The sequence below is a fragment of the Loxodonta africana genome, chromosome 27 (assembly GCF_030014295.1).
Source record: "Loxodonta africana isolate mLoxAfr1 chromosome 27, mLoxAfr1.hap2, whole genome shotgun sequence".
Lineage (NCBI taxonomy): Eukaryota > Metazoa > Chordata > Mammalia > Proboscidea > Elephantidae > Loxodonta > Loxodonta africana.
Genome location: NC_087368.1, coordinates 13,428,863 through 13,455,733, shown reverse-complemented (window position 1 = coordinate 13,455,733; position 26,871 = coordinate 13,428,863). Strand labels below are relative to the sequence as shown.

Sequence of the window (26,871 nt, the reverse complement as noted above, 5' to 3'; positions counted from 1 at the left end):
CTTTGGGAAGCTGGGGCATTCAGAAGCACCCGGGGATACTGAGGAATTCAAAAAGACATACAAATGCCTAGGTTAAGATGCTCACCCAGAAAAGACCTGAGAACACCTTTAACATTCACTTTAGGTTGATCTCTAGGTCAGTGTAAACCTTGCTAAGTATTGAAGGAGTGTTGCAGGACAGACCCTATCTGCAAGGACCACAAAGGACTTTTTCTCTCATTGCTTACCTTTTCTTTGCTTCTTTTTCCTGTTTTCTTTCATTTTTTTAATTTTTCTTTTCAACTCCTAGTGTTCACGGAAGTCTCTGTCAGAACAATAGCTGAGCACAACCTAAAGAAACAGAGACTTCCGTGAACACACACACCAAGTAATTCAGACTTTGCAAAACTAATTTCTGAAAGTCACTAAACCAATGGACTTCAACAACAAAACAAAGAGAGAGACAGAGAGGAATGGAGGAAGAAAGGGAAGTCCGGTAGAAGGGGGAGAATCTCATTTCAAGAGTTACCATATTACTCAAATATCTCATTTTCAATTAAAAAAATCACAACGTATACAGAGGAACAAGGGAGAATGGCCCATTCAAAGGAACAAAGTGACAGAAATCATCCCCAAGAAAGCCAAGATACTGGACTTACTTGATAAAGACTTTTAAACAACTCTTTTAAATATGCTCAAAGAACTAAAAGAAAACACAAAGAACTAAAGGAAATCAGAAAAACAATCTATAAACAAAGCGAGAATATCAGTAAAAATATAAATTATATATATATACAAAAAAGAACCAAACAGAAAAGTACAATAACTGAAATGAAAAATTCACTAGAGGGGCTCAACAGCAGATTTGAGCTGGCAGAAGGAAGAATCAGTGAACCTGAAGATAGGACAATTGAAATAATCCAATCTGAGAAACTGATAGAAAAAAGAATTTTAAAACAATGCACAGAGTCTAACAGTCCTGTAGGACACCATCATGCACAAAATATACACATTACAGAAATCCCAGAATGAGGAGAAAGAAAGAAAGGGACAGAAAGAATATTTGAAGAAATAATGGCTGAAAACTTACCAAATTTGATGAAAGTAATGAATCTATGCAGGCAAGAAGCTCAATGAACTCCAAGGATAAACCCAAAGAGATCCACAGTGAGACACATTATAATCAAGCTCATGAAAACCAAAGATAAAGAGTTTTGAAAGCAACAAGAGAGAAGCAAATCATCACACGCAAAGAATCCTCAAAAACATTAAGTATCAATTTCTCCTCAGAAACCATGAAGACCAGAAAGCAGTGGGGTCACATACTTATAACAATGAAAGAAAAAAAAAACCTGCCAACTAATAATTCTGTATCTGACAAAACTGTCCTTCAAAACTGAGGGCAAAAAATAGAATATTCCCAGATAAACAAAACCTAAGGAAGTAGGAAATGACCCAAGATGGCAGCTTAGTCACACACACCATGCTGTCCCCCTACAGCAGAGAACCAAGAAACAAAGTGAAACAGATAAAGATGATGTCATGGAGTGAACTGTGTCCCCCCAAAATATTTGTGAACTTGGCTAGGCCATGATTTCCAGTATAGTGTGATTGTCTACCATTTTGTCATTTCATGATAGCTTTCTATGTGTTGTAAATCCTATCACTATGATGCAATGAGATGGATTAGTGGCAGTTATACTGATGAGATCTGCAAGATTAGATAGTGTCTTAAGCCAATCTATTTTGAGATACGAGACAGAGGAGCCAGCAGAGACACATGGGAACCTCACACCACCATGAATGCAGTGCTGGGAACAGGGTGTGTCCTTTGGATCTGACATTTCTGCACTGAGATGCTCCCAGACCAAAGGAAGACTGATGACAAGGACCTTCCTCCAGAGCTGACAAAGACAGAAAGCCTTCCCCTGGACCTGGCGCCCTGAATTCAGACTTCTGGCCTACTGGACTTTGAGAGAATAAACTTCTCTTTCTTAAAGCCATCCACCAGTGGTATTTCTATTACAGTAGCACTAGATGACTAAGACAAATGACAATCTGGGAACCCAGAACAGCAAATGAGTCAAACACCGAAGGGAAGGAGAACTGAATGAAAACAGCAAACAAGACTTATAGACTGTAGGCGTCCTGCCAGCCAACCCAGCACCATGTGGCCATCGTAAGACAAAGTGAGTTACATTCCTGGGTGAGGAGCTCAGGAAGGCAACTTCACAGAACCCCCATTAAGAGATAGAGATACTGTGTAGACAAACGTGGAGCAAAACGAGGTGAGCAAAACATGAAACATATCTAAGGAAGCAAAGTGCAGGAAGGCAGGCGAGAGCCCTAGGGATCCAGGCAAACACAGAGTAGAGACTCAGCTAGAAAATAGAGCAGAACTACTCACCAGCAGCAGTTTCTGATCATTAGGGCAGCTGGCACTGCCAGAGTGGAGGATCCTTGAAGTGGCAACTAGAGATCCCTCACATGACCAGACTCTGAAAAGCGCACTCCCAGCATCTGGTCAGAGCTGGTCCTAATCACTGGTTGCACTCTGTGGGGAGTGCCTCTCTATGCTCCCCGCTTCCCTCCCAGTTCCCAGGAGTGTGCCTCTCTTCCCTTCGCCACTTGACAATCCACATCACACAGACCCGTGCTGTCAGACTTGCAACCCGAGGTTTGCATCTGCCCCATCCATTCTCATGCCAACTTGCACACCTAGCAATCCACAGCACACAGTTGTACACTGTCGGACCTGCAACCAGAGGCTCGTGCATGCTCCATCCACCCCTGCGCTACCCAGACCACCACTCCCACCACCAGACTGGCAATCAGAGGACTGAAACTCCCCTCTCCCGCCCACCATTCCACCCATCTGGCGATCAGCAGTGAAAGCTCCTATGCTACCTACCCAGTGACACGTGACCCATGCACTCTCACCCCAACCACTGGGAAACCAGCAGTGCACACACACAACGCCCAACCCAGAGATCAGTAAGAATGCTCCCTGCACCCATGCTCCAGTAACCAGCTGGAAAGACACATCACCTCAGCAGCAATGGCAATATATCCTGACAGGTGCCAAATGAACCTCCGTCAAATGATGATCAGGAGATCCTAGTGCCCTCAGCCTACATCTCACCATCTGCAATGCCACACATCCCACATCCAAAGAGTTCTTCCAGGCTGTCTACACTTGTGCTGAAACCCCTTGATATCCTACCACCTAATGAGATAACAATTTGTGCACGTACAGTGGGCCTACCCCATCTATTTGGGTAGCACTCTCTCATCGTGGATATGGAAACATCCTGCCCTGACCTCCAGAAAACACACTAACTCTATCACTAACCCAGAAGGATCCCATGGTCCCACAAGTGCTGTGGAAGGAACCTGAACACCCACCACTTGTCACCCAATATCAGGAGAAGAACCAGCTCTCCCACCTCCACTCAATCCAGTAAGGGAAGACAAACAAGCCTATCCAAAGAAGATTCACACATGAGTATGACCCACCATACCCCATAGTGAGAGGAAATCATGCTCAGTCAAAATATACCACCAAAGTAACAAATAAGCCAGAACCACAAAATAAATAATACAAAGGAATAAAGGCATTCTAAAGAGAAAGAAAAGAAACAAGGCTCTAGATACATCAAAACAAAACAAATTAGCACGCATCAGGAGCAAGGTAGAATGAAGAAAACTAAAGACACAAGGGAGAGATTAATCCAAAGGACTAATGGACCAAAACTACCACAGCCTCCACAAGATTGAGTCCAGTGCAACTAGATGGTGCCTGGCTACCACCACTGACTGCTCTGACAGGGATCACAGTAGAGGGCCCTGGACAGAGATGGAGAAAAATGTAGAAGAAAATTCTAACTCACAAAAAAAGACCAGACTTACTGGCTTGACAGACTACAGAAACCCAAAGAATATGGCCCCTGGTCACACTTTTAGCTCAGTAATGAAGTCACTCCTGAGGCTCACCCTTCAGCCAAAGATTCAATAAGCCCATAAAACAAAACAAGACTAAAGGGGCACACTAGCCCAGGGGCAAGGATGAGAAGGCAGGTGGGGACAGGAAAGCTGGTAACAAGGAACCCAAAGTCAAGGAGGGGAGAGTACTGACATATCGTGGGGTTCATATCAAATGTCACAAAACAATATGTGTACCAACTACTTAATGAGAAGCTAGTTTGTACTGTAAACTCTCATCTAAAGTATAATGAAAAAAAAAAACCAGCACAAAACATACAATCAAGAAAGAAATACATAAATAAATTAACACCTTAATACCTCAGAGACAGTAGACAATAACAAATCATAGGAAGAAACAGGATAAGACAGCTCAAAAAAGTGAGCAAAATAAAGGAGCAGAAAACCTTACTGAGGAAGAAACAGGAATAGAACCACCTGATGAGGGATTCAAAAGACATATATAGGACCATCAAAGAGATCAAGGAAAACACAGACAAAACCCTAGAAGAATTCAGGAAAACAATACAAGAACAAAATGACAAGATAGACAATTAGAAACCACACAAAAACGACAACTAGAAATTCAGAAGATTAACAATAAAATATGAGAAGTAAATAATGCAATGGAGTACACAGAAGGAGAATTTAATCAATGAAACAAAGAACCCGCAAAACAGAGAACAAATTCCTTGTTACTAAGTTGTTTGAGGAACAGTCACAAAAAAGAATGACAAAAAATGAAGAAAGCTTAAAAGTTATATGGGACACTATCAAGAATAATAATTTACACATAATAGAAATTCCAGAAGAGGAAGAGAAAAAAAAAAAGTATAGAGAGAATTTTCAAAGATTTATTGCCAGAAAATTTCCCTAATGTCATGAAAGACGAGAAGGTTTCCATCCAAGAAGCTCAACAAACCCCATACAGGATAAACCAAACAAACCAAACCCAGCGCCGTTGAGTCAATGCCAGAACCCCCAAAAAGTCACTAAGACATATCATAATCAAACTTTCAAAAACCAAAGAAAGAATTCTAAGAGCAGCTCAAGAAAAACAAAATATCACCTACAAGGGGGCACCAATAAGACTAAGCACTGATTTCTCAGCAGAAAACATGCAGCAAGAAAGTAACGGGATGACATATATAAAGCACTCAAAGAAAAGAACTGCCAACCAAGAATCTTATATTCAGCAAAACTGTCTTTCAAATAGAATGACAAAACTAGAACATTTTCAGATAAAAAAAAAAAAGATAAGGGAATTTGTAAAAATGAGACCAACCTTTCAAAAAACATTAAAGGGAGTCCTTCAGACAGAGAAACAACAATATCGGAGAACAATCTGAAAATGAGACACGTAACAACATCACACAGATACCAACCCAGATAAAGAATTCTCAAAAGTAAAATAAAGCACAAAACTGAAAACAGGGTACCAGAGATGTCAATCTGTAAACAATGACAACTTCTAAACAAAAAGGGGGAATAAATGGAGAGGAAGTCAAGGTGATATCAAGCTATAACAGACTGTTTTAAACTTAGGAAGATAAAGGTAAATTTCAGAGTAACCACAGGCAAAATTAATAAATCTACTCATCAAACAAAAAGAAAATCAAAAAGAATCAGTAAGCACAAAGTCAACAACAATTGAGGTTATGGAAAGAAAATCCATGAACAGAAAGAACTTAGCAAAAAAATTTAAGTGGAACAAAGAAATCATTAATACCACCAAAAAAAAAAAAAAGGCATAACAAAATAACAGTAAATCCACACCTATCAATAATCACACAGAAAAGAGAAAGAGAGTAGCAGAATGGATTAAAAAAAATCCATGATCCATCAATATGTTGCCTACAACAGACACACTTCATACATGAGGACATAAATGGTTAAAAATCAAAGGATGGAAAACAAAAATCAAACAAATAGTAACCAAAAGAGAGTAGGAGTGGCAATAATAATCTCTGATAAAACAGACTTAAAGTCAACATCCATTATAAGAGACAGAAGGGCATCATTAACTATTAAAGGGTTAATCCACCAAAAGGACATAATCATAATAAATATTTATGTACCTAATGACATAGCTCCAAAATACATAAAGCAAACTCCAACAGAATTGGAGTTCTACAATAGTAAAACAGAAAGTTCTACAACAGTAGTAGGAAACTTTAACACATCACTTTCGATGAAGGACAGAACAACTTGAAAGAAACTCAACAAAGATACAGCAGGTCTAACCAACAGACTGGGAAAAAGTTTTTGGCTACGAAAAATCCGATCAGCACCTGATCTCTAAAATCTACACGATACAGCAAAAACTCAACAACGAAAAGACAAATAACCCAATTAAAAAATGGGCAAAGGACATGAACAGACTCTTCACCAAAGACATTCAGGGGCTAACAGATACATGAGGAAATGCTCATGGTCATTAGCTATTAGAGAAATGTAAATCAAAACTACAATGAGATACCATCTCACCCCAACAAGGCTACTGTTAATCCAAAAAACACAAAATAAATGTTAAAGAAAATGTAGAGAGACTGGAACACTTACACACTGCTAGTGGGAACGTAAAATGGTACTACTTTAGAAATCAATTTGGCGCTTTCTCCAGCAATTCCACTCCTTGGAATATATACTTGAGAAATAAGAGCCTTCACATAAACAGTATATGCACACCCATGTTCACTGCGGCACCGTTTAGAGCAGCAAAAAAGATGGAAGAAACCAAGGTGCCCATTAACGGATGAATGGATAAATAATGGTATATTCTCATAATGGAGTACTACCTAACAATTAAGAACAATGAAATATCTCATAACATGGAGGAATCTGGAAGGCACAATGCTGAGTGAAATCAGTCAGTTGCCAAAGGACAAACATTGTATGAGACCACTATTATAAGAACTCAAGAAAAAGTTTAAACACAGAGGAAAATATTATTTGATGGTTATAAGGGTGGGGAGGAAGTGAGGGGGTATTCACTAGATAGTAGAGAAAAACCATTTTAAGTGAAGGGAAAGATAACACACAATACAGCGGAGGTCAGTACAACTGGACTAAACAAAAAGCTAAGAAGTTTCCTGAATACAACCAAACACTTCGAAGGCCAGAGTAGCAGGACTGGGGTCTGGGAACCATGATTTCAGGGAACACCTAGGTCAATTGGCGTAACAAAGTATATTAAGAAAACGTTCTGCATTTCACTTTGGTGAGTGGCGTATTGTGTCATAAATGCTAGCAAGGAGCCATCTAAGAGCATCTGTTGGTCTCAGAAAGGGCCACATAAACCAGAGACTACATCAGCCTGAGACCAGAAGAACTAGATGATACCCGGCTACCACCGACAACTGCCCTGGCAGAGGGCGCAAAAGAAAACCCGTGATGGAGCAGGAGGACAGTGGGATGCAGACCTCAAATTCTCCTCAAAAGACGACTTAATGCTCTGACTGAGACTAGAGGGACCCTGGAGGTCATGGTGCCTGGAACCTCTCTTAGCCCAAGACTGGAACTATTCCCAAAGCCAACTCTTTAGACAGGGATTGGACTGGACTATAAGACAGAAAGTCATACTGGTGAGGAGTGAGCTCCTTGGCTCAAGTAGACACATCAGACTAGGTGGGCAGCTCCTGTCTAGAGGCGAGATGAGAAAGCAGAAAGGGATAGGAGCTGGCTGAATGGACACAGGCAATATAGGGTGGAGAGGAGGAGTGTGCTGTCTCATTGCGGGGAGAGCAGCTAGGAGTACATAGCAAGATATGCAGAGTTTTTGTATGAGAGACTGACTCGATTTGTAAACTTTCATTTAAACCACAATAAACTTTAAAAAAAAAAAAGATTCAGAAGATCTAAATTAACACAATCAATCAACTCGACCTTGTAAATATATACAGAACACACGACCCAACAGCAGCACAGTACACATTCTTCTCCAATGCGCATGTACCATTCTCCAGAATAGGCCACATTTTAGGCCACAAACCAACCCTCAATAAATTAAAAAACATCAAAGTACAGGTATGCACCACTTAATGTCCACAACACATTCTGTGAAATATGACATTACGTGATCAGGACGTTGTGTGAACACCACAGTATATACAGGAGAGAGGTACACAGGATGGTCACCAGCCACACCAAGGGAATGTGCAAAAATTTCGCTCTGCCGTAGTCAGTCCTGCATGGCTACTAGCCCGTCTCCAGGAGCCACACCTGGCCCCCAACCTGCTGTGTCACGCACTTGCTGTCCAGCCAGCTGCCAGCTCCATCCCCTTCATTCCTCCCTGCCTTCCCCATCCCCAATAATGGCTTTCAATTCTTCCAGTCCTGCCCGCCCCTCCTTTACATCACATCTCCACATGCCTTTCCTATTCTTTCTCCTACCACCCCCATGAGCCAAATAATTAGGTGACCAACCACAATGGGAGGAGCTGCAGCCTCAGGCCTGAGCTTCAAGTGCAGGGCACCCAGGCTGAGTGGAGCTGTGGCCTCAGCAGGGCATACCTGGCAGCATCACCCTGCCTGAGGTGAATATAGCAGGACAGGCAGCCACAGATGGGCACCGAGACCCTCACCCCTCTGCCCCCAGGGCCAGGGCAGATGTGGGACCCAGACAGCTAGTGAGAGATGGATCAGATTCCCAGCAAAGTACATCTGCTACATCCTGTCTGTGATTGGGATTGCTAAACTCTATTATAACTTTATGGAACCACAGACATGTATGCAGTTGGATATTACCCGAAAGAATGTTAAGTGTTGTATACCTGTAATGCAGAACATCTTCTTCGATCGTAACGGTATAAAACTAGAAATCAATAATAGAAAGAACAGTAAAAAAAAATACATGGAAACTGAATAACAACTTACTTAAAAATTATTGGGTATAAGAAGAAATTAAAAATGAAATTGAAAAATTCTTAAAATCCAATGAGAAAGAGGTGGAGCCAACACGAAGCTATGGACAGGAGCGCCATGCCATCCTTCTGCAGCAAAGACCAGAAAAACTAAGTAAAACAGAGACAAATGCCAATCCTGGAAGCCGAAGCATCAAATGAAAGAATAAAGAACTCAATCAAGCACCAAATGGAATAAGAAACTGACAGAGAACAAGGAGAACTACAGAGTGGAGGTCCCCTACCAGCTAAGGCAGCACGCATTTGCCATCTTGGACCACAGCCACAAAGGAACGCAAACAAGGAGTACAAGAAGGGAACTTCACAGAGCTCCCAACAGGAGACAGAGCACCCAGTAACCAGGGATACATGCTTTCCCACCCTCACCCTTTTTCCCTGTATGTGGCCTCCACTGCTTTCCAATGGGCCATGGTTACTCAGCTGGAGAGGCACCCGCTCACTGCTGGCTGATTTGCCATCTTGGAACTTAGCCACCAAGGACTGCAGATAAGGAGGACGGGAAGGCAAACTTAATGGTGCTCCCAAGAGGACACAGAGTACCCAGTAACTGGGGGTACACACTTTCCCATCTCCCAGCCTTGTTCCCTTGACACAGCCTCCAAATAAGAAGAGGGAAAAAAAAAAGTGACCAATAAAAGTTCTTTCCAGTGGAACAGGGAAAGCTATTGATAGCTAGGAGAATCATGCTCCCCCTTGCCTGCTTTCTTCCTTGTTTCTAATGCCCCTTCGAAGGAGGTGGGCTGCTAGGAACGGGTCACATTTAAAAACATTAAGTCAGCCACGGCTTTACTTGTTTGGAAGTCCAAGGCAACAGCCAATGATGGGCTCAGGAGAGACAGCACCAAGAAGCATAGCCCCTTCCCGCACCTAAGGGGAAGGGCGGGGCGGCTCACTAGATGGGGGGTGCTCAGTCACAGGTCCTCAATCAAGCATCTGCACCCACAGTCCTTCCCCTGGTGCACATTTATCCTTCAGGGGACTCACAGGGAGTGGCCTGCAGCAGGACAGGATTCAAGGATCCAGGATTTCAATTTTAGGCTCTCAGCCATCTTTCAGAATCTCTCAGGATCTCTTTACATCCTGGGGGGAGCAGAAGTTTTACCATTGCTACAGAATCTTCATCGAGGGTTGCTGCAAGTTAATTCCTGACCCTATGGGAACAATGATAATTCTGTTTTATTTCTGTAAAAAAAAATTATATATGCACAGATTTGAGCTGCTTTACCTTTATCTAGTTTAGCCTGCAAGATTAATGCTCATTCAAAATTAAAATTGAAGGTTTTAATCTTCTGGCAACACATGGTTATCTTTGTATAAATCTTCCTATTCAAAAGAAATACATATATATATACATACATATGTTAAAATGAACTCTATATAATTCTGTACTTTTTTCTCTTCTCATTTGTTTTTTTTTTTTAATTCCATAGAGGGTGTAGGAATCTTCAAGAAGAGAAAGAAGAGTAACTGGAGCAAATGATTCCCCTCTGTTCTTTTCACTTCAGTAGTCAGCAGCTGGGTGAGAAAGCTGACCCAGGCCACCCCTGGGTAACAAACTACACTTTCTCCTCACCCACCAGCTGGAGAAGCTCTGCTGCACCCCTTCTCTGCTGACTCCCAATCAACAAAGCTCCATCCCTCTAAGGAAGCGCTGACTGATTCTCTGTGTGCAGTACCACTGGGATCCAGCTACTCGGTGAGAAGAATTCAGTATTAGAGCCTTAAATGACTTCATCGACATCATGAGCTCTTTGTGCTGCCACAGATCACCCCGCTCACAGCTGTGCCGGTCCCAATGGAACCTGGACCGTCGTTGTTATCCTGACACAAAACCAGGAATAAGGACAGAGCCTTCTGTGATATTATAATGCATTCCCTTGTAAAGTCACACTCAATCGTTGGTTCACATGAACAAAACCCACTATAACAACATATTAACTATGCTTTCTAAGACAGTAATCCCTGAAATGACACAATTTACACAGAATTTATTTTTAGACTAATAAGCCAAGTTATTTTTTTTGTCCGACCTGGAATCTTACAAACCCAGCTGTTGAACAGCAATTGTCACAGATGTCAAAACGTCTTTCAACATTTAGACAGTCACCTAGCCATTATTCTCGTGGGATACATGAGTGCCTGAGAGAATCACACTTGACGGATGCAAAAAATAGGATAGCCATATGGTAAATACAACTCCCCATGTCCCAATCATCTAATCTAGTAATTTCCCTACTATTCTATACTGAGAGGAAGCCCATCGTCTCAATTAAAAGAACGGGTTCATGCTTTTCCCCAAATGCTCCCGAACATGAGAACATGTAAGTTTTGTGAATGACCTTCCAATTCTCTATGCTACACGTAACCCACAAATGCTATTTATACTGATTCCCGAAGTTAACAACTCAGGGTCCCTATGTCAGAGAGAGAAGTCCCTGAGCGGCGCAAACACTGACGCACTCGATTACTAGCTGAAAGGTTGGAAGTTTGAACCCATCCAGAGGCGCCTTGGAAGACAGTCCTGGTGATCTACTTCTAAAACGTCACAGCGTTGAAAACCCTATGGAGCAGCTCTACTCTGCACGCATGCTCTTGCTATGAGTCAGAATAAACTCGATGGCAACCAACAACAGCAACAGACTGGAGACGGAGTCCCTGGATGGTGCAAACGGTTAAGTACTTGACTACTAACCAAAAGGGTGGTCGTTCGAAGCCACCCTGAGGCTCCCTGGAAGAAAGGCCTGCTGACCTGTTTCTGAAAGCTCACGGCATTGAAAACCCAACGGAACAGGTCTACTCGGCACATATGGGGACATCTTGAATCAGAAATGATGCAAGGGCAACTGGTTTTTTTGGTTTACACTGGAGAGGGGTCTCATGTTCTATCAGTCTATTCTACCACTGCTCTCTTCTAGGGAAACTGCCAGGACCACAGTCCTAACTGAAGCAAGTAGCCCTAGGCCACAAATGTTTGGACCATGTCGTGGATTGAATTATGTCCTGGCAAAAAATGTGTGTATCAATTTGGCTGGGCCATGATTTCCAATTGTGCGGTTTCCTCCATTTTATGATTGTAATTTTATGTTAAAGAGGATAAGGTAGGATCGTAACACCCTTACTGAGGTCACACCACTGATTCATTGTGAAGGGGGTTTTCCTGGGTGTGGCCTGAACCACATTTATCTTACAAGATATAAAAGGAAAAGGAAGCTAGCAGAGAGGGGGACCTCATACCACCAAGAAAGAAGCACTAGGAGCAGAGCGCGTCCTTTGGACCCAGAGTCCCTGTGCCTGAGAAGCTCCTCGACCAGGGGAAGATTGAGGACAAAGGCCTTCCTCCAAAGCCGACAAAGAGAAAAAGCCTTCCCCTGGAACTGACGCCCTGAATTTGGACTTGTAGCTTACCAGATTGTGAGAAAATAAATTTCTCTTTGTTAAAGCCATCCACTTGTGGTATTTCTGTTATAGCAGCACTAGATGACTAAGACAGACCAGCAGAAGGTATCAGCATCCATCGGATTGCCTGGTATGAGAGCTTACGCCAATAGGGATGATAGCTACTACAGAACCTATCACAGTCCATTCTTTTCCTGGAGTTTGGTGCATACACAGACCATCGACTAGGTTGTGGGAGCAAGAAGGGAGAGCAGGAGCAGAAAGACACCAGAAGAGAAGCCAAAATGGAAATGCTGAGTCATGTTAATGGCCAAGAAGTAGAATACGAATGAGCAGCCAATGTTAGTGCAGACACACCCTGGAGTGGCACCAGACCAGGAACTATCTTCCTGCTCATGAGTTAGGTCCCTCCCTGGCAGTAACAGAGGCCTCTGTTGACTTTCAGCCTCCGGGGCCAAGTCTTGCAGTAGCAGAATGCAATTCTTCTAGTCTAATAGAATAAAATTAGTTCCCAACATCAGTTCCAGCACTGCAAGAAGTGCCTGTTTGGGGCCAGCTGTGTCAGAAATTAATGAGCCAGCCCCTCGGAGCACCTGCACCTTCACCAACTCTAATCACTTCTCCCTCCCAAGAAAGACACCAAGCTCATCTCTTTAGCAGCCAGTGATTCTCAATCACAGGCATTTGGAAACGTGTATTGTGGGTGGGGTGGACATCCTTGCTTGACACGATGACTTGGTTAGGTTGGAGTAACACGGGCAACGAGTGACCAGGGATGCTAAATGTTCCTAAATGGGCAAGGACAGTTCCATACAATGATAAATCACACCAAAACACCCTCCTTGAGAAACACTGGGCCTCCTCCAACATTCTGGGCAGAGAGAAGAGGGTAGGAAAGGCAAGTTATAGAGAGGACGGCAGTAAGAGAATAAGCAACATCCTCCGTAAGAAGTGAACCAGTCAAGTTAAGACTGTCCAAAGATCAAAGTAAGCCCCTATGCACCTCCTTCCCTCACGTCCAGCAATAATGCTAAATACAAACAAAGTTCTTACTCTCATACCCCCTCCCATGGGCCCAGTTAGCTTTCAGTTTTATCTTTTAAAAACTGTGCATTTCCACATCTTTTTTCATTTGTTCTAATTAGAATAATTTCTTAGCAACTAAGAATAATTATTGCTGTTGTTGATAACAGTGACGCCAAAACCAAACTCATTACCATCAAGTCAATTCCAACTCAGAACAGCCTGACAGGACAGAGTAGACTGCCCCACAGGATTTCCAAAGCTGTAATCTTTAGACAAGCACACTGCCACATCTTTCTCCCACAGAGCAACTGCTGGGTTCGAACCACGACCTTTCGGTTAGCAGCTGAGCACTTAACCACTGCATCACCAGAGCTCCTTGATAATAGCAATAAAGTAACAACTGAAAATTTTTCCATGTTACTAAAGGGACTAATGACTAAATCTGTGCTGTAATATGTCTGTTGAAATTTCACCTTAGAGATTAATTCTTCAGAGGATAACTCTTCACAGATTAAGTTTGTCAATTAATATCCTCTTAGGAAACAGTTTTTTGAGCCACGCTGGGGAAACAAAAGAGGAGAAATTCTCTTCCCACCTCTTCCAGACTCTTTATAAAGCTCTAGGCAGTATTGAAAGACACATCCTGTACAAATAAGCTTTATCACCAACGGTCAGGGCATGGGGAGACCAAATGGAAAGAGACAGCTTAGCAGATCAAAGAGCAAATATTTTAGAGGCAGTGTGCTCAATTATGTGGGAGACAGACCCACGGCACTTTCTATACCAGGCAGATGCCACCACAAGGTAAAAAGTTCACCAGGATACAACTACAGTCTGAAAGTCTCCCCAGGGTAGAGAAGTTCAAAACTTAATTCTGTTTTCAGTGAGTTGAGGTCTTGACTTAAATAGAACACATCATCATTACAAGTGGGGGTTTCCAGCCTGTATGAGTCAAACAGGGGTCATTACAGGCTGAAACACTGTTGTCCAATAGAACTTTCTGTGATGATGAACGTGCTCTACATCTGTGCTCTCCAATAAGGCAGCACTAAGCACATGTGGCTACTAAGCACTTGAAAGGTGGCTAGTTCAAGGGACTAAGTTTTTTTTCATTGTAATTAATTTAAGTATAAATAGCCACCTGTGGCTTGTGGCTGTTGTACTGGACAGCATAGTTAAAGGCTTAGACCAAGGACTGGGAAAATGATCCCAAAGTGTTTCACAAGACAATCTTACTCATCCTCTGACTACCTGATAAAGCACTTCCTTAACCCTTGCCCCTGCATACACACACAGACACTATGCATAACGTTTCACCACATCACGCATCACTAGACCAGCACTCGCAAATTTTAACATACGTCAGAATCACGGAGGGCTTGTTAAAACACAGATTATTGAGCTCCAACCCGAAGTTTCTGATTCAGCAGGTCTGGGTTGAGCCCCAATCATTTACATCTCTAACAAGTTCCCAGGTAATGCTGATGCTGCTAGGACCACACTCTGAGTGGTACTAAAATAAAAACTTCAACTATTCAAACACCAACTGTCATGGATTGAATTGTGTCCCCCCCAAAATGTACATCAACATGGCTAGGCCAGGATTCCCAGTATTGTATGACTGTCCACCACTTGGTCATCTGATGTAATTTCCTATGCATTGTAAATCCTACCTCTAGGATGTTAATGAGGTGGGATTAGGGGCAGTTATGTTAATGAGGCAGGAGTCAATCTACAAAATTAGTTTTTATTTTAAATCAATCTCTTTGAAGATATAAAAGAGAGAAGTGAGGACAGACACATGGGGACCTCCTACCACCAAGAATGCAGAACCACAAGGGGGGCGCTTCCTTTGGACCCAAGGCCCCTGCACTGAGAAGCTCCTAGGATGGGAAGATTACTGACAAGGACCTCCCCCGAGAGCTCACACAGAGAAAAAGCCTTCCCCTGGAGCTAGCATCATGAATTTGGACTTCTAGCCTTCTAAACTGTGAGAGAACAAATTTCTCTTTGTTAAAGCCATCCACTTGTGGCATTTCTGTTACAGCAGCACTAGATGACTAAGACACCAACCTATCTACAAGAACAGCTTCTCTCACTGTCACCTTTCTGCTACACAGAAGTGCCCCTTTCTTCTAGTAAAAAATAACACCTAGTACTACAAATGCAGGGCAGACAGAATATAAATAACAAGGCTACCTGTCTAAGACGGCTTCTCCACCTATTAGATCCAAGATCTGTCCACATTTGTCATAAGCTTTGCAAGTGTATCTAACACTACAGAGACCAGAAAACACAGCAAGGGCGAACGCAAGCCTGCCAGGATGGTTTACATCTAATACCTGCACTGACCCTGCCTTAGAGTCAAGTTGGTGCTTTCTATTCAAATATCGATACCTGCACTGACCCTGCCTGGGAGTCAAGTTGGTGCTTTCTATTCAAATATCGTACATCACTCAGGTCTAGATCAGGATTACAGCCTTTTTCACCTTTCCAACACACAGTTCTGAAGAGCAACAAAAGAACACACGTATCATACTAAAGCATTTATCAAAGGTATATGTGAAGGCAAAGTTTTTCCATATTCCAAAAGAGAGGAGACAGAAAAGTAAAGGTTCTAGAACAAAGAGACTTCTCCAAACAGTCTCTGGTCTTCATTAATCCCCTCAACAACTCTTCTGGATCAGCAGTCATTTGAAAAGACACTTTGATTTGGGGGGTTACTTCTCTGTGTCCTCTGGTCTACTTATGTATGCGTCACTTTCACATTACAAGGTCACTCCATGAAGAGCACTTTCCTGACTGCTCTTCTCAACAGCCTCCTTCTTGCCTCCTCCACTCTCCCCTTTCTTTCCTCTCCAAAAGAAAGCCTTCATCCAGAATACATTGTCACAATAAACTAGGACAGGATGCCTTCAAATAAACTCAGATGCCACTACTGTTCACCATTTCCCACACCACTAAGCCTTTACCCTTCTCCAAGTTCCCACTACCCCTCAGTTACTGCCATCAAAAGATTAAGAGTGATCTTTGGGTCTTGGAAATGTGGGGAGACAGGTATTCTTTCGGAACACATACAGAACCCCCTAGTTACCACGCAGTACTATGCACATTACTTCCTTACACTGTGTCTACAGGTAGTGAAACTGAGGCACGATGACGTTAAATCATTAAAATACAGTCCCAGAGAAACTCAGAGTAAGATTAAATTCCTGTATCCCCCACTGGAGTCACTCTCAATTGGGGCTCTTTGGGTGCCCCTCCCCCCTCAGGCAGACATCTGCCATGTCTGGAGACGTTTTTGATTGTCACAATTCGGGAGGGGGGCAGTGCTACCGGCACCCAGTGAGCAGAGGCCAGGGATGCTGCTAAACATCCTACAACAACTCCCCCACCCCCTGCCAACAAACAAGAACTGTCTGGACCAAAATGTCAACTGCATTGTCCTAATCTTTAGGATTACGTTCTTTGGCCCCTAACTGATAGTTAAAGAATGGCCTACCCTACAATTTTATCATTGTACAGCATTTACACATGCCAGTCAAGTGCTATTTCTGACATATGCTGTGTGTGTGTATATTTTTAGTTACTCTCAAAACAGAGGATATAAGGAGCCATAGAGGAAAATGAGTAGAGCTCGCAAAGCCCAACTCTTTTCCTTTATTGAGAAAACCTGGCAAAGACCAGCTCCTTTCCTTAGCAACCTCCATCCCCTGAGCTGTGGTCTGCCTGTGCCTGGCTGCTCACCTGGAGTCTTCAGTTGCTGACATGCTCTTGCAGCTGCCTTTTCTCTGCTTTGCTCATCCCCACACACATGCGTCACTCCACAGCAGTAATGATGTACTTTGGTGGGAATCTCCAGAGATCTACGGCCCCTACTTCTCTGTTTTGCTCAGTAAATTACATTCATTACCAAGCCATGTGAGGCATCTAAGGACATCAGCCTTTCTGGCTGCCCTCTGTCTGAGGCTGGGCAATGGGACATTATCTAGTAAGGGCTCCAGATTACTAACTTAAGCTTAAAACAACACTCCAACCAGTTTTTAAGCTGAATACAATTTTAATTTTTCACTTCCTGTCCATCTTTCCTAACCATCCTTGGCTCTGCCTAGATTTCTATTAATTATAATTTTTTCTTCAAGGAGTCTGCTTAGGGTTCAAGCTGGAGAGATGTGGTATCTTTTTTACCCCTTCCTCCCAGACTTCCACCCAGACTCTCCGAAGGGGACACCAAACAGTGACTTTCTCCTTCTGGCCTCAAAACTCTTCAGCACAAATGAGAGCTCAAAGCCAGCCTTGGTCAATGCTCCCAATTCCAATACCCGGTTCACTGTTGTTAGGTGCCATCAGATACCCAGGTCTTTCTTCCATGGAGCAGCTGGGTGGGTTTGAACTGCCAACCTTATGGCATGGTGTCTATTGACTTGAATCAACTGAGGTTTTGGGAACCTTTCACAAGCAGGGTATCCCACTGCACTAACTCCAAGACACTGGAGAGACAAGAGTCCCCATGACTTGGCAAGGTCAGAGTTAACAGTGGCAGCCACTGCCTTTGCCTTACCCTGGAGTAGACAGTGTGGCAGCCTTCAAACACGTCTTCGCAATCCATCAGCTCTGCTGCTTTTCACCACTCACTCACTTCTGCATGCTGGACCACGATCAATCGATCACCAACTGCCAGAGACAAAAAAAAGAATGAACGCATTAGGCCAACAGACCCACGACTTCAACTACTAAGTCATTGCTCAACTCTCTTTGTTAAAGTTGGCTAAGTGCTTAAGAAATAGACCCAAACACAGATAATGGCTCAAGCTCAAAATAAAAGTTTACTTCTAGCTCCTGTACACATACTGGACAGGTGAAAGGTCTGTCACTGAGGTGGGCCTCCTCAATGCAGTGATCCAGGGACCCAGGCTGACAACAGTCTTGCCATCTCTGAAACAATTTCTAAGGTTGCTCTGGGGTGAGGCGGGGCCAAGATGGTGGAGTAGTCAGATGCTTCCGGGATCCCTCTTACAACAAAGACCTGAAAAAACAAGTGAAATGGTTATATTTATGACGAGATAGGATCCTTGAACATCAAAGGCAAAGTTCAGAAGTTAGACTGAGTGGCAGAGGGACGGAGAGATGGTTCAAAAGCTGCAAGCAGTTGCTAGACCTGACTCGGCAGGAACCAGTGCCCCTCAGGCACAATCCCCCAGAGCAACTGCAGCAGGGCTGGTGGTGGCATTCAGGACGTGGTTTCCTCAGGGAGAGACAGCCAGCCGCACAGTCTACTCACACATCCCAAACCACAGAACAACAGCTCTCTCGGCAAAAGCTAAGTACTTGCGTTTATTTTACCGTGCCCCCAAGCCCCCAAGCCAGCTTCAGTGGCCATTGATTTCCCTGGGCCTGAGATAGGTCCTGATGCACACCCTGAGCCATTCTCCCGGCCTTGGGGGAAAAGATAATCTGCCAGCTCCACTAAGCTGGGGAGCTCAGGACAGAAGCAGCTCCTGTCCAGGCACAAATGGTCTGTGAACTTTGAATACCTTTAACCCCTGCATGGAGCTGTGTGGGCCCATTTCAGATTAGGCCCTTGTTGGTAGACCGCAACGGTGCATCTGCTTGAGATCTGACTTTAACAGTCTCAGCTGTGTGGTGGAGAGGTGGGTTTTTGATGTTTGACAACTCTTTGCCTCTTAAACAGGGTCCTCACCTACCTACATCAGGGGCCTGAGGACTGGTGGCTCCACCCATGTCACCTAGCCACCCATGACAGGGGTCCAAGGGTAAGTCATTCCTACCAGTCCTTACAACGAAAAGCATTGGGTGCCCATAGTCCAGCTACAGAACCCACCGAACTCTGTGTTCTAGGGAACAGGGACATGCTTTCCTCACAGACACTCGGGGGATGGCTGGCAGCCCCCTGCCTTGTTCAGAGCGTGACCCCCTGCTGCAACCAGATACCTGTGCCTACACCAATCTCCCCTTCCCCTCAAAGACCAAGGTTGCTCTGGGGAGTTCACTCCTTTCAAGCCAGCTAGGAGTGGAAAGCACAATGGCGGAGCTGCATGGGAGTTATCTTGTTGAGTTTGTCTCTTTTCCCTAGAAATGGATCTCAGTACCTCCCACTTCCACTCACATTATGCGGGCTAGAGCTATCCACACGGACTGCTGGGCAGCCAGGAATCTCTGTTGTACAAGGCTGACTCCAGCCCAACTAGGAAGACAGCATTACGTTTGTGGTTGTTGTTGTTAGGTGCTGTCAATTCTGACTCACAGAGACCCTGTGTACAACAGAATGAAACACTGCCTGGTCCTGTGCCATCCTCACAATCATTGCTGTGTTTGAGCTCACTGTTTCAGTCACTGTGTCAATCCATGTCATTGAGGGCTTTCCTCTTTTTTGGTGACCCTCTATTTTTCCAAGCATGATGTTCTTCAGGGGCTCGACCCTCCTGATCACATGTCCAAAGCATGTGAGATGAAGTTTTGCTATCCTCAATTCTAATGAGCATTCCGGCTGCATTAGGTTTAGAGCAAGAAATTTGGGATAAGACACAAGCACAGTAACCTTGCCTTAGTTACTTAACAACTCGGAGTCTTGATTTCCTCATCTGTAAAATACCCTGCCTTCCTCTGAGGATCATTGCTGTTATTGTTCTTAGGTGCTGTTTGCATCCCTGCTTTCAATTCTTTGGGCCATATGCTTAAGATTGGAACTTCTGGGTCATATGACAGTTCTACGTTGAACTTTTCTGAGGAACCATCAAACTGTTTTCCACAGCGACTATGGCATTTTGCATTCCCACCAGTAATGAACGAGGCTTCCAATTTCTCCACATCCTTTCAAACACCTGTTATTTTCCTCTTTTTTATTATTATTATTATTATTATAGCCATTCTACTGGGGGTGAGGTGGTATGTCTTTGTGGTTTTGATTTCCATCTCCCTAATGACTAATAATGTTGAGCTAGCACCAGGAGAATTTTAGGATTCTTCATTGGTAGTAAAAGCAAGCTCATTAGTTTACCCGAAGAGAAACAGAAATAACCCTCAAATAAGCTGAGCATAGAATACAAACTACAAGAGGAAGCAAGTCACTGGGGTACTGGCACCAAAGGCAGTGTCCTCTCCCTGGGTCAGGGTCAAAGCTGAGGGCCTCATTATACACCGTAACCTCCCCATCACTGGCAACAGCACCCATCTCCCTCAAACTTCATGTCTACAAAATTCATCTCAAAGAACTGCCATCTAGTTATTTCAAAAAAGACAATGGATGAATGAACCCTGGCTCGTAAGGTCAATAAAACAAATGTTCAAGTTTTGGATTGTGAATACAATCTCAAAAGGACACAATTTAAGAAAATCCATACTTATTAGGAAGTTCCAAGTTTTAGAAGAAACTGATTTGAGAATAACTTTGACCTGCCTTCTGTGCCAGCCCTGAAGTATACTGACTAATTAACCAACAGTATTTTTACTAATATTCTCATCCCTACCTTCAAGGTATGTGATTATTGGATACTGATCAAGTTTAAAAGTCACACGTATATTTCCAGAATCCCACCCATGTGTATACACTAGCTTTACAAGCAAAGAATTAGAAACTATGAAGTTATTGGGAATTTGAATTGAATCATGATTTCAACTTCAGGTTCGATTAACCAATTTATGCAAAGTGCTTTCAAACCCTGTATTATGGTGCTTGTTAGGTTACATCCCGCCTTCTCCCCCACTACACACACACACAACCAGCAAAGTAACCACAACCATCCCTCAGTCCCCACAAAACCCATTATTCCAACCTTATAGAAACAGTTTGGCTTTCACAGCTATTTTCTCTGAGCTTCTCTTTGACTGAGATGTCACAGAGCCTCTCGAGATCTTCTAGACTAGAGGCTACACACTGCTGGTTTGCCAGCTCCATTATTTCATCTCCTCCAGGAATTCCCAGAGACAGCAGTGCCACCTGCTGGTAGGGAGGGAACAATCTGCTTTCTGGAACCTATGGGTGACAGGAATGGCAGCCTAGATTTCTTTGTGAGCCTTTCTTTTCTAGAGCACATTATAAGCATAAGCTACCACCTGAGATGTGTAACCTACACAGGAGCCTCCATTGTGACTGGCAGGTCGTCTGGAAGCCATGTAAAGCAAAGCCAGGCTGGCCAACAACGAGGCGCTTCTGCCTGGAAATGCCTCCTCAATGTTGCAAATGCAAGAGCCTCACTGAATTCAACATTTCCTGGCTCTCCTTTTCCCCCACTGCTTCAGTATCAGATTATAGCACTCCCAGTCCCTACCTGTGGCTATGCTACCTAGCTCTATCTCACATCCTAAGGAAGGTGCTCAGACCCCTCTCACTGTGAAGGCTCTTACATGTACACAATGTGACACATATCCTTCTCAAAGGACACTACTGCTTAGGCATGCAGGTCGGACTTGAATCTCTTTCACTCGCTCTCCATCCTCCAGGTGCCTAACCCAAAGGACAGAAACAACAGAAAGGAAACGATTTTGTTGTTGCTTTGAAAGTAACACTAGTGAGCTTTCTTTGATTCAGAGAGTAAACCCTTGTGCTATACGTCACTGATACATGTCGTGTCCCTCAAGATGAACTCAGCCTGTCGATCTTCCTGGTTTCCCTTCCTTAACCTGATTGGTGTTTTTCAACCTTTTCACAGCCCCTTCCATAGGTCAAGGTAAGAACTGCACGCCCTTTGTGTAGTTTTCACAGGCAGTCCCCAGTTAGCAATGTCTAACGTGCAACCTGTAGTTACAAACCACTCCCCGTAAAGCCTATTCATATGAAAAATTTGAGGTATATACAATGGTTCATAATAATAAACTGGCGCTACTTCGGGAAGCACGTTAAAACAGTTATTATTATCATATCATCATGTTAAAGATATTTTAGTGTATCTGGAAATGATTCTTTAATGTTTTTTATGTCTAGAAAAGGAACACTACATGCTAAGACAAACATTTGGTTAACTAACATTGGATACAAACCGTACCTAACTGTTCCGGCTTATGTACAAATTCAACGTAAAGACAGATTTAGGAACGCAGCTCCTTCTTAATCCGGGGACTGCCTGCATGACAAAAATGACATTTTCTTTTTTAGATCTAAAAGCATATACTTTTTCAAGTTATACCACCTCTCTCAACCTTCAGAATTCCTTCCCTCACCATCACCAATACCAACTTAAAAATTTTAGACAAAATTTTAAGTTATTGCTAATAATTTGCTTTGTGTTCCAAACTATTAGCCGATAACCTATAATTCACTTTACTAGGGACAGTTGTTCCCAGCGAGCTTGAGCTTCACAGCAACTTCTTTTGCTTCCATTCACCTCAGAGTTCTCATCTCTCTAACAATCCAAGAGCTCCCTCTTCAATTTTTTTTTAAACTTGCCAAGCTAACTGACTGCCTATCAAGTATAGACATTTTGCCAGTATGCAAGGGTGGGTTAGCCAGTAAGCAAGGTGTACAACAGAGTTAATTGTGTTTACTCACGAATCAGTAGTGAACAATTTCCCGGGGGTTTCATCACATCTCTGATGTGGTGAAAAACAGGCACAAGTAAACCCGTGTGTACCTTGCTTATTGGATAAACCATCTCTGGAGTATGTCCTCCATGTTTGAAAATCACAGTGTTTCCTAAAGGAACAAATTTGTAGGGAGAAGAGCAATAAAAGGGCTTTGAAAAGGTATCAGGGTGTCTCCAAAGAATCAGGTAAATGAAGATCTTTGTCAATCTCATGCCAGAATAAGTTCTAAGTGGATTACATTCAAACTCCAGAATACAGTAAAATTAACACTAGTTAACCACTGGAAAACTGAAAGGACTTTTTATGTTTCACTATAAGGATGTACAGTATATCCTTCCTATTGCAGGTCTGCGGAAATGGAGGAGAGAGGTAGGGGATACCCGGCAGTTTTAATCTGCTCTGAAACTCCTGCACACACCTCCCCTTTTCAAAGCGTGGTTTACAGGAGATATTCCCTCCCTGCACATCCCTCTTCTGCCAGCCAAATGGTCTTCTTCAAACACACCCTTTTCAAAGAACTGAGGAAATCTGAAGAGGCTTAATTTAGACCCTGCCTTTCTCTCACAACAGCCCAGTAACATGCAGAAGATAACTAATTTCCCTCTTGAACACCCCAAAAAAGCCTCAGTTTACAGCAACCCCCCCCGCCCCCCCCCCCTCCGCAAAACACACACACATACACACAAAATCCTGTCTTCTTGAACAAGAATTTCAGTGTGCTGATCTGGTCTGCAGTTCACTGCAGGCATTTCCTTCCTCACAATTTACCAGTCACCAGTTAAGCCTCTCATTTAGACCTGCTCCGCCAGCACTCACCTACTTAGAACATTTTTACCCCTGTAACGAATCTCTGGGTTCCTTCAGGCCCCTCAGAGCGCCCAACTGCGGGGAACCTGGACCCTTCAGCCCACTCAGAGCGCCCAACTGCGGGGAACCTGGGCCCTTCAGCCCGCTCAGAGCGCCCAACTGCGGGGAACCTGGGCCCTTCAGCCCGCTCAGAGCGCCCACCTGCGGGGAACCTGGGCCCTTCAGCCCGCTCAGAGCGCCCACCTGCGGGGAACCTGGGCCCTTCAGCCCGCTCAGAGCGCCCAACTGCGGGGAACCTGGGCCCTTCAGCCCGCTCAGAGCGCCCAACTGCGGGGAACCTGGGCCCTTCAGCCCGCTCAGAGCGCCCAACTGCGGGGAACCTGGGCCCTTCAGCCCGCTCAGAGCGCCCACCTGCGGGGAACCTGGGCCCTTCAGCCCGCTCAGAGCGCCCACCTGCGGGGAACCTGGGCCCTTCAGCCCGCTCAGAGCGCCCACCTGCGGGGAACCTGGGCCCTTCAGCCCGCTCAGAGCGCCCAACTGCGGGGAACCTGGGCCCTTCAGCCCGCTCAGAGCGCCCACCTGCGGGGAACCTGGGCCCTGCAGCCCACTCAGAGCACCCACCTGCGGGGAACCTGGGCCCTTCAGCCCACTCAGAACACCCAACTGCGGGGAACCTGGGCCCTTCAGCCCACTCAGAGCGCCCAATTGCGGGGAACCTGGGCCCTGCAGCCCACTCAGAGCGCCCAACTGCGGGGAACCTGGTCCTTTCAGCCCACTCAGAGCGCCCACCTGCGGGGAACCTGGGCCCTGCAGCCCACTCAGAGCGCCCAACTGCGGGGAACCTGGGCCCTTCAGCCCACTCAGAGCGCCCACCTGCGGGGAACCTGGGCCCTTCAGCCCACTCAGAGCGCCCACCTGCGGGGAACCTGGGCCCTTCAGCCCACTCAGAGCGCCCAACTGCGGGGAACCTGGTCCTTTCAGCCCACTCAGAGCGCCCACCTGCGGGGAACCTGGACCCTTCAGCCCACTCAGAGCGCCCATTGCGGGGAACCTGGGCCCTTCAGCCCACTCAGAGCGCCCAACTGCGGGGAACCTGGGCCCTTCAGCCCACTCAGAGCGCCCAATTGCGGGGAACCTGGTCCTTTCAGCCCACTCAGAGGGCCCACCTGCGGGGAACCTGGACCCTGCAGCCCACTCAGAGCGCCCAATTGCGGGGAACATGGGCCCTTCAGCCCACTCAGAGCGCCCACCTGCGGGGAACCTGGGCCCTGCAGCCCACTCAGAGCGCCCAATTGCGGGGAACCTGGTCCTTTCAGCCCACTCAGAGCGCCCACCTGCGGGGAACCTGGACCCTGCAGCCCACTCAGAGCACCCAATTGCGGGGAACCTGGTCCTTTCAGCCCACTCAGAGCGCCCACCTGCGGGGAACCTGGGCCCTGCAGCCCACTCAGAGCGCCCAATTGCGGGGAACCTGGTCCTTTCAGCCCACTCAGAGCGCCCACCTGCGGGGAACCTGGGCCCTGCAGCCCACTCAGAGCGCCCACCTGCGGGGAACCTGGGCCCTTCAGCCCACTCAGAGCGCCCAGCTGCGGGGAACCTGGACCCTGCAGCCCACTCAGAGCGCCCAATTGCGGGGAACCTGGGCCTTGCAGCCCACTCAGAGCGCCCAGCTGCGGGGAACCTGGGCCGAGGGCTCGCCTGCAGATCCAGCGGGCAGAGAAGCTTCTCGGGGCGGCACTCGGGCTCCGTCCCTGCGTCACGCCGCCCCCACCCCGCCCGCACCAGGGAAGAGGGTCTGCGTCCACCTCAGAATCGGGGATCCCGGGGTGGGGGAGGGGCGTGTGAACCCCCGCCCGCCCCGCCAGGCCCATCCCGCTCGCCCCGACCCGCCCCGCCCCGCCCATCCCGCTCGCCCCGACCGGGCGAACGTCCGATGGGACCGGCAGCCCCGCGGCGTCCCTCACCTCGGAAGAAACGCTCCGGCTTCCGCCTACGGCTGGCGCGGGGGCGGGGGGGGCGGGGGGGGCGGGGGGGAACCCTGCCGCTCCCGCAGGCGCACTAGGCTCTCCCGCCTTCGCCCCTCGGGTCCACGCGCGAGACCCTCCTACCAGGCTCTGGCCCGCCCCGGCCCTGTCCGGTCAGCGACCGCCAGAGCCAATCCGCTCGCACGGGAGGCCCAGCGGCAGTCACGTGGCCACAGCAGCCAATCACGAAATAGCCGGCCGCCGGCTCCCAAGTCCCTGGGGGCTCTGCTGCTACAGCGCAGAGAGGGTGCGAAACGTGCGCAAAAGACTAAGTCTCTGTGTTCGGGGACTGATTGATGGATCATTTGCTACATCTATAGTTCCTAACATCCTAATAATAGTCATCACCTGGGTACCTTGTTAAAATGCGGATTCAGATCCAGTAAGTTTGGGGTAGGGACCTGAGAGTCCACCTTTCTAACTAGCACCCAGGTGGTGGTGATGATGCGCCTGGTCCGAGGACCACCCTCGAGGAGCAAGATTTTAAGGAAATCTGTCAGAAAGCGTCGGTTTTACACCTGCCCCATGTTATTTTCAAGTTTTGAGACCTCTTCCTCCAGTGAGGCAGAGCATTCCAGTGACTGACTAAGCAGGGGGTGTCCTGGTGAAGCTCATAGTTTGGGCACCTGCTGAGGGAAAAAACCCGCGAACCAAACCCACTGCTGTGGTGTCGATTTGGACTCATAGGACCCTACAGGACAGAGAAGAACTGTCCCATAGGGTTTCCAAGGCTGTAAATCTTTAGGGAAGCAGACTGCTTTGTCCCAGGAGCAGCTGGTGAATTGGAACCCCTGACCTTTCACCACTGTGCTGTGTTTAATTCCCACACCACCCACCCTTAGGCTAAGGCACAACAACCTATGCCAACTTGGGGTTGGGGTATGGAAAGTAGAAATGGAGACTGTATGATCCTTGGAAATAACAGGACTGTGTTCTGAAATATTGGGCATGTGTTTCTGAGTGGCAGCTGGGCCAGACTCTGGCATAAAGTCCCCCCTACTTTATGTAATTTACAGTCTGTCATACAACTACAAGGGTAGGTTCAGGAAGGGCACTTGGAGTATAGGAAAAACATGCAGGGACCTGATGCTTGCAGTGTAAGCTAGAGTGGTTGTACACTAACCTGCCTTAAAACCCACTGCCATCGAGTCCATTCCGATTCATAGCGACCCTACAAGACAGAGTAGGACTGCCCT

General features: G+C 45.8%; 1 long non-coding RNA gene across 1 annotated transcript in view; it reads right to left on the bottom strand.

Moving 5' to 3' along the window:
- The window catches only part of LOC135228751 (uncharacterized), a 57,934-nt gene extending 38,644 nt beyond the window's left edge, over positions 1-19,290 (bottom strand). The window contains exons 1-2 of the long non-coding RNA XR_010319552.1: positions 18,156-19,290; positions 17,866-17,978 (exon numbers count right to left, since the gene is read on the bottom strand). This is a non-coding gene — a long non-coding RNA (uncharacterized LOC135228751). The remainder of the gene's footprint in view (positions 1-17,865; positions 17,979-18,155) is intronic.
- Between the last annotated feature and the right edge of the window lie 7,581 nt (positions 19,291-26,871).